The sequence below is a fragment of the Arctopsyche grandis genome, chromosome 2 (genome assembly GCF_051622035.1).
Source record: "Arctopsyche grandis isolate Sample6627 chromosome 2, ASM5162203v2, whole genome shotgun sequence".
Lineage (NCBI taxonomy): Eukaryota > Metazoa > Arthropoda > Insecta > Trichoptera > Hydropsychidae > Arctopsyche > Arctopsyche grandis.
Window position 1 is genome coordinate 38,346,118 of NC_135356.1, and position 8,488 is coordinate 38,354,605.

Below are 8,488 nucleotides of genomic sequence, written 5' to 3' on the forward strand. Positions count from 1 at the left end.
TAAATAATAGATCTTTAAAATTTCTCACAAATTTATTGAGCCTCGAAAAATCTTATGAATTTATTTATTGAAAAATCAACAGGCCTCAGATGTAGAATAAATATAACAAAAAAACATCTGACCCAATTATAGATTACGTGCAAATTATATTTATGTGCAAATATATCATTAAGATGAAGAATGTATCTTCGAAGATATAGCTCCATATCTCCATGTCTACTGTGCAGCAGGGGGAGTTGCGGGGTTAATTTGAAAACAAGGCCTAGGTGGTGGAGGGTGAGGGAGATCTTCAGTATTGGGTGGCGGCGGGGCCTTTGCAGAATAAATACCAACAGTTGAATCTTGGGATCCGAATCTGGTCTTCGTACATATACCCATCTTTCAGGTTGAGAAGAACACCGCTAAATCTAAAGTAAATACAATAAATAATATTATTATATGTATATATATATATATAAGTATATTGATTACGAAAGGTGGAGTATGGTAGAAAGGTGGAATATATATAAATAAATTCTAGATGGAAATCATCGATACATAACGTCAAAACATATCCAGGTGCAGATTGCGGATCTGACCATACTTGTTGCTAAATTTCGACTGAAATTGAAAATTATTAAAAGACATCAAAATAAAGCAATTAAACTCACCAATGATGATGTAATTAATTTTGGTAATGTAATCAGAGAAAAAGATGCAGAATTCCAAATAAATCCTAATTTAGATGTAGAAGAGTCTTGGAAAATTTTTAAAGATCTCATAATTCGGTATGCCAGAAAACATCAAACACCGCAAAATGAACATCGTAAGTCTTTCATCTCTGATTCAACTTGGGTTACGATAAAATAACGTAAAAGACTTAAACAAACTGGCTTAACTTTTGACTTTGTGAACAGGGACTATCTGTGGAAAGTTCTACTGGACATGGAAGTCCCCATACATCTTGTAAAAATAATATATAACTTGTATAATGATAACAATGCAGTAGTTCGAATCAATTCGCTAAACTTGACAAATTTTCGAGTACAACGTGCAGTAAGGCAAGGGTGTATATTATCTCCAGACCTATTTAATATATGTATATATGGAGAGTATATAATGCGTAGAGCACTGGATGGTTGGAAGGGTGGAGTGTCCATTGGTGGAAAAAAACTATCCAATCTTCGGTATGCGGATGACACAACGCTCATAGCTTATAATCATGAAGAAATGGCCGAAATGATCCGTCGTGTTGAGACAGAGAGTAATGTGCTTGGCCTCCATATAAACCACCCCAAAACAAAAATTATGATAATTGACCGTCACCAACAGCTGCAAAACAACAACTCAGCTTTAAGCGGTATAGAGCTGGTTGATAATTTTGTCTATTTGGGGTCACTCATATCTATCAACGGGGGCAGCGAATTGGAAATACGGCGCCGGATTACATTAGCAAAATCGGCAATGTCACAACTAACGAAGATTTGGAAGAAAAGAGCCATTACAACTGCTGTCAAAATCCGTCTCGTGAAGAGTCTCGTCTTTTCTGTCTGCCTTTATGGAGTCGAGACGTGGACCATGAAGGCGGCGGTGCCTTCGAGACAGAGAATCGATGCCTTCGAGATGTGGTCCTGGAGATGGCTACTGCGCTTGACTTGGACCGACAAACGCACAAATGTGTCTTTTCTTGAAGAATTAAAAATCAAGGATAGACTGTCAACTATATTGCGGTTGTTCGGCCACATTGCACGAAGAGGTGAGAAGAGCCTGGAGCGGTTGGTTGTGGTTGGTAACGTCGAAGGCAGAAGAAGCAGAGGCAGATCCCCCACATCCCCCTGGACTGACCAAGTATCTGCAGTGACGGGCGCTTCCAAGGTAGCAAGTCTTCGCCTGGCCGAATTAAGAACTCAATGGAAGAAGCTGGTTGACCGGACATCATAGTCACGATCCTCAGTGATGAGGGAACCGACAGCAATATATATATATATAACGGAAGGTATACCAAAGCTACTCACTTTTTAATTTCCTTAGAGACGGACAGTGACTTTGGTAATGAATTGATATGGCAAGTAATACGAAATTTATAGGGAAAAAGTGTCGATTGTTGCAAATTTCACAATATATGTCAAAATATCTACATATGCACTATCGTATTGCTTTGACCTAAAAAATGTACCAAAAATGCATTTTATCAATATTTTGAATTTCAACATATGAACTTTGTACATATGAATTCGGCTTACGAAATGTGAAAAAGTGCACGCAAAAAATATTTACGAAACGATGCACTGACTCACAAGCCTAGATCTTGGGGGTGGCAAACAGGGCATTTGCCAAGGGGTGGCGGATTTAAAGGGGCGACAAATATTGGCATAAAGTAGAAATCTTCAGAGTTCCTGTTTCGCATCCATATAGTCTTCTTCTTTTAGTGCCTTATCCGTTACCGGAAGTTTGCAATCATGTTTCCAATGATGACTTTGTTGACTGCTATCTGGAACAGTGTAGTGGTATTTTGGTTGAACCACTGCCTCAGGTTTTTCAGCCAGGACGACCTTCTTCTTCCCGTGTTCCAGATAGCAGTAAACAAAGTAATCATTGGAAACATGATTGCAAACTTCCGGTAACGGATAAGGCACTAAAAGAAGAAGACTATATGGATGCAAAACGGGTATTGTGAAGATTTCTTCTTTATGCCAATATTTGTCGCCCCTTTAAATCCGCCACCCCCGGGCAAATGCCCAGTTTGCCACCCCCTAGATCTAGGCTTGTGAGTCAGTGCATCGTTTCGTAAATATAGTGTGCGTGCACTTTTTCACATTTCGTAAGCCGAATTCGTCAACTGTGTTTGTACAAAGTTCATATTTTGAAATTCAAAATATTGATAAAATGCATTTTTGGTACATTTTTTAGGTCAAAACAATACGATAGTGCATATGTAGATATTTTGACATAAAATGTTGAAATATGCAACAATCGACATTTTTTCCCTATAAATTTCCTAGTAATTGTCATGTCAATTCATTACCAAAGTCACTGTCCATCTCTGAGGAAATCCACAAGTGAGTAGCTTTCTTATACCTTTAGTAATAAATATACTTATATATTTCATATATTTCATTGTATTTACTTTAGATTTGGCAGTGTTCTTCTCTACCTGAAAGATGGGGATATGTAAAAAGACAAGATTTGGAACTGAAGAGTCAATGACCGAGATTTTAAGACCACCTCCACTTTCAATCCCACCAACCCCTCTACCACCTATCATTGTGATTGAACCCCCAACTCCATAGAGATATGGAGACATGGAGATATGGAGCCTAATGTTCGAAGATACATTCTTTGTTTTAATGATACATTTAATGATATTTGCATTTAAATTTATGAGATTTTTCAAGGCTCAATAAATTTGTGAAAAATTTAAAATATCTATTTTTTAATCAGACCATCCACCTTTTCCATTTTTTTCCATTTCGACACATCTGTACGTGCATGTGTGCATACATATGTATGTACATAATCCCATATATACATATGTATGTCCGGTACATAGATAGTAGACATTCGGACACTGAACATATCCAGGGTACCTATTTGAGATAATCAGGTCAACTGACCATATTTGAGATAATCAGATTCTCTTTGTCTATTTCTCAGCATGCTTTTTCAAAGTTGGTTATACTTCGAAATCATCTCCATGTCTACTGTGCAGCAGGGGGAGTTTTGTGTTGAATTTTAAAACCAGGCTTAGTTGATGGAGGGCGAGTTACATAGATCTTCATTAGTGGGTGGCGACGGGTCCTTTGCAACATTAGTTGAATCTTCGGATCCGCAAATTTCACAATAAATGGCAAAATATCTACATATGCACTGTTGTATTGTTTTAACCTGAAAAATGTACCAAAAATGCATGTTGTGAATATTTTTAATTTCAACATATGAACCTATGTACAAACATAGTTGACGAATTCAGCTTACGAAATGTGAAAAAGTGCACGCAGAATATATTTACGAAACGATGCACTGACTCACAAGCCTAGATCTAGGGGGTGGCAAACTGGGCATTTGCCAAGGGGTGGCGGATTTAAAGGGGCCACAAATATTGGCATAAAGAAGAAATCTTCAGAGTTCCCATTTCGCATCCATATACATATGTACATATGTAGTCTTATTCTTTTCTTCTCCTTTTCCGTTACCAGACGTTTGCAATCATATTTCCAATGATGACTTTGTTGGCTGCTGCCCGGTAGTGTAGTGAAGTGGTATTTTGGTTGAACCACTGCCTCAGGTTTTTCAGCCAGGACGACCTTCTTCTTCCCGTGCCTCTCCTTTCGGACATATTTCCTTGGATAATGAAATGCAGAAGTTGATATGTTTCGATTTCTTTTGTTTTCTTCATTCGAGACAAAACACACTCATTTGTAACCTTAAACATATGTTCAGCTTATACGTAACATTCTTCTGTAGACTCAAATTTCAAATGTTTATATAGTTTCATCATGGTTTCAGTGAGGGTCCACGCTTATACGACGTATAAGAGAACTGAGAATACATAGCATCTCACTATCCTCACACGGGTTTTCAGGGATAAATCAAGGCTACATACTACTATTTTTAGCTGAATAAAAGTCACCCTGGCTTTTTCTATTCGACATTTTATTTCAGTCGTATGATCCCACTTGGCATTTAAAGTATAACCCAGATATACGGTCTTGTTGACTCTCTCCACAGGCACTCCTTCGACATCGCATGTCAATCCATGAGATTTGCAGATATTCATGAATTTTATTTTTTGATATTTAATTGTAAACCGTATTAATTACACCATTTGGTCACCCTGTTGATGAGTATCTGCAATCCATCTCTACTGTCTTCCACAAGTACAGTGTCATTTGCCTAATGCAGATTATTTAATGAGACTCCGCTAACTTTAATCCCCTCTTCGACGCCTGCTTATTCTTCTTCAAATATGTAGATGTTTCAAAGTATAGATTGAAGATCACTAGGGATAGTATGCATCCTTGTCTCACTCCCTTTGTATTTCGATTTATTCTGTCATTTTCTCGTTCACTTAGACAGTTTTTCGTTGCCAGTGTAGATTCGCAACATTCGGAGATCTTTTTCGTCTACATATATCCGTAGTTTGTAGTATCTATAACTGTCAATAGATTAACTAGTATAAAATATATGTTGAATGAATGGGATTGTATGAACGTGAATAAAACCTTGAAAGAGAGCATATTAGTATATAAATTTAAATTAGATAAATTATTGTTGCCAAGATAATTTGATTAAAGAGGATGTAATGTCCATACATATGTAGCCAACTATAATCTTCTCTTCGGCTCTTGCTTATTCTTCTTAAAATATTTTTTCATATCATTGAGTATAAATTGAAGATCATTGAGGAAAGTATGAATCCTTGTCTAACTCGCTTCGTATGTCGATATATTCTGTCATTTTTTCGTCCACTTTGACAAGGATTTTTTGTTGCCAGTTCGCAATTCGCGATTATTCGCAGATCTTTATCGTCTATATCCTTAGTTTGTCGTATCTACCCATATATGTGATAGTAAAATGAACTCTTTGATCCAATGGTGTAATAAGTCACAATGTAAACCTCTAACTGATCCTTTCTTAAAGTGTAACTTAAAAATAGCCGACTATGAGAAATTAAACGAACTCTTTATCAAGAGCGATTGGTCATTTTTAGAACTCGCAACTAATACTATTTTTATCATATTACAAATGTTTGTTCAAACAAAATATTGTTCCTATTTATAATAGCCATATAATAACCATAAACGAAAATTTTTTCCTTTCCCTAAACCATTCAAATTTACATCGAATACAAAAGAAACTCATAGCGTGACTTTGAATTTTTAATTGTTTCTGGCGATTGCAAATCTTTTTTTTGAATATTTCAACTCTAATCTAAAATTTAAAATCGTAGTGTCCACAATCATGAACGAAAACAAAGAACTTATAACAGACCCTATCTTAGTAGCCAACACTTTTGCTAAGGCCTTTAGCAACTCAATCATCAAAGAAGACTCTACATATCTGCCGATGTTTCCTAACTTGTCCCGAAATTCTACATTAATTAATAATATAATGATTTCTGAAAAAGTCGTTTTCGAGGTTTCACACAACCTGGGTGACAACTCCGCCCTTGGTAATGATGACATAGCTTCGCTCGTTTTAAAAAAAAACAGCTCTTTCCATATCCTGTTCCTTCTTCAAACTTTTCAATGAATATTTTAAAACTTCTTTTACACCCAAAGAATGGAAAACTTCATAATTCCTATCTACAAAAAGGGAAACAAATTAGAAGCTACTAATTATCGTCCTACCAGTCTTTCATCCATATTGCTAAAATGTTTAGAAATCAACATCGCCTCTCAATCGACTATTATCTATATGCCGGGTCTACGTGACGAGACAGAATGTTAAATGACAGAAAACGCAAATATCGGAAGGCAAAGATCGAAAATCGAAAGATCTTAAGTCGAAAGATAAAAAAAAAATGGTACATGGTAAACGGTACATACTCACTTAATTTGCGCGAGCAGGATACAACAGGAACAAGAGGAGCATGCTTTTCCTCACGTATTTTGCGCGCGCACATTAATACGGGAGGAAAAGCCTGTTCCTCTTGTTACCGTTATATCCTGCTCGCGCAAATTAAGTGAGTATGTACGTGAGTATGTACCGTTTACCATGCACCTTTTTTTTTTTGATCTTTCGATTTAAGATCTTTCGATTTTCGATCTTTGCCTTCCGATATTTGCGTTTTCTGTCATTTAACATTCTGTCTCGTCACGGTGACCGCTATATGGCAACATGGTTTTATAAAAGGCCGATCAGTACTGAGTAATATTTTAACCGAGCACAACGATTGATCTCTTCTTCTTAACAATAATATTCCCGTAGATGTAGTCTATCTTGACTTTGAAAATACCTTTTTTTAGTTTAGGTCTGATAAAAGTTTAGGTCCGATAAAAATTTTTTAAATATTTGATAATATAGTTAAGTTGAATACGGAAAATTGAATACACGTTTTATAACATACAAAAAAGAATAACATTTGTTCACAATATGGTTAATATAAGAGGACCATTTTAGGTCGAAAGTGGTGATGATACCAAGCTCTAATTGATGTTGGACGTAATCAATGGAATGTTTGTATATTTTGTAGGAAAGACATGGGTTATCTTGACTTTAAAAATAATCTGATCCAGTCAAGTAGCCGTCCTCTTACACCTATATATATATGCTCGAGTTTTAGTAAAAGCCGATCGATAGGAACTCTATCAAAGGCTTTTTCAAAGTCAAGATAAACTACATCTACGGGAATATTATTGTTAAGAAGGAGAGATCAATCATTGTGCTCGGTTGATTATTCAATAAAGATCAGCCGCGACCAGAGTGACCGAATGGTGTAATAAATACAAAATTCATGAATATCTGCAAATGTGATGAATTGACATGCAATGTCGAAGGAGTGCTTCTGGAGAGAGTCAAGAAGACCGTATATCTGGGTTGTCCTTTAGATGCCAAGTGGGAGCATACGACTGAAATAAAATGCCTAATAGAATAAAAAATTACCACTTACACGAAAACCATGTGAAATGCATAAGAGGTATATAAAAAGCTATTATTATATAAACTATTGTATGTATGTATGTAGCCGTGATTTATCCCTGAAAACCCGTATGAGGAGAGTGAGATGCTATGTTCTCAGTTCTCTTATACCCAGTGGAAGCGTGAACCCTCACTGAAACCATTATGAAAAAATAGAAACGGTTGAAATATGGGTCTACAGAATAATGCTACAGATAAGCTGAACATAAAAGGTTACAAATGAGTGTGTTTTGTCTCGAATGAAGAAAACAAAAGAAATCGCCAAGAGCATCGAGATTCGAAAACTTGAATACTTTAGTCACGCAATGCGACACCCCGAAACATATCAACCCTTGCATCTCATCATCCCAGGAAATATGTGCGAAAGGAGAGGCCCGGGAAAAAGAAGAACGTCCTGGCTGAAAAACCTGAGGCAGTGGTTCAACCAAAATACCATTGCAGCCAACAAAGTCATCATTGGAAACATGATTGCAAACGTTCGGTAACGAATAAGCCACTGAAAGAAGAAGACTACTATATGGATGCGAAACGGAAAGTCTGAAGATTTCTTCTTTATGCTAACATTTGTCGCCCCTTTAAATCCGCCACCCCTTGGCAAATGCCCAGTTTGCCACCCCCCAGATCCAGGCTTGTGAGTCAGTGCATCGTTTCGTAAATATATTCTGCGTGCACTTTTTCACATTTCGTAAGCTGAATTCGTCAACTATGTTTGTAGGTTCATATGTTGAAATTAAAAATATTCACAAAATGCATTTTTGGTACATTTTTTAGGTCAAAACAATACAACAGTGCATATGCAGATATTTTGCCATTTATTGTGAAATTTGCGGATCCGAAGATTCAACTAATGTTGCAAAGGACCCGTCGC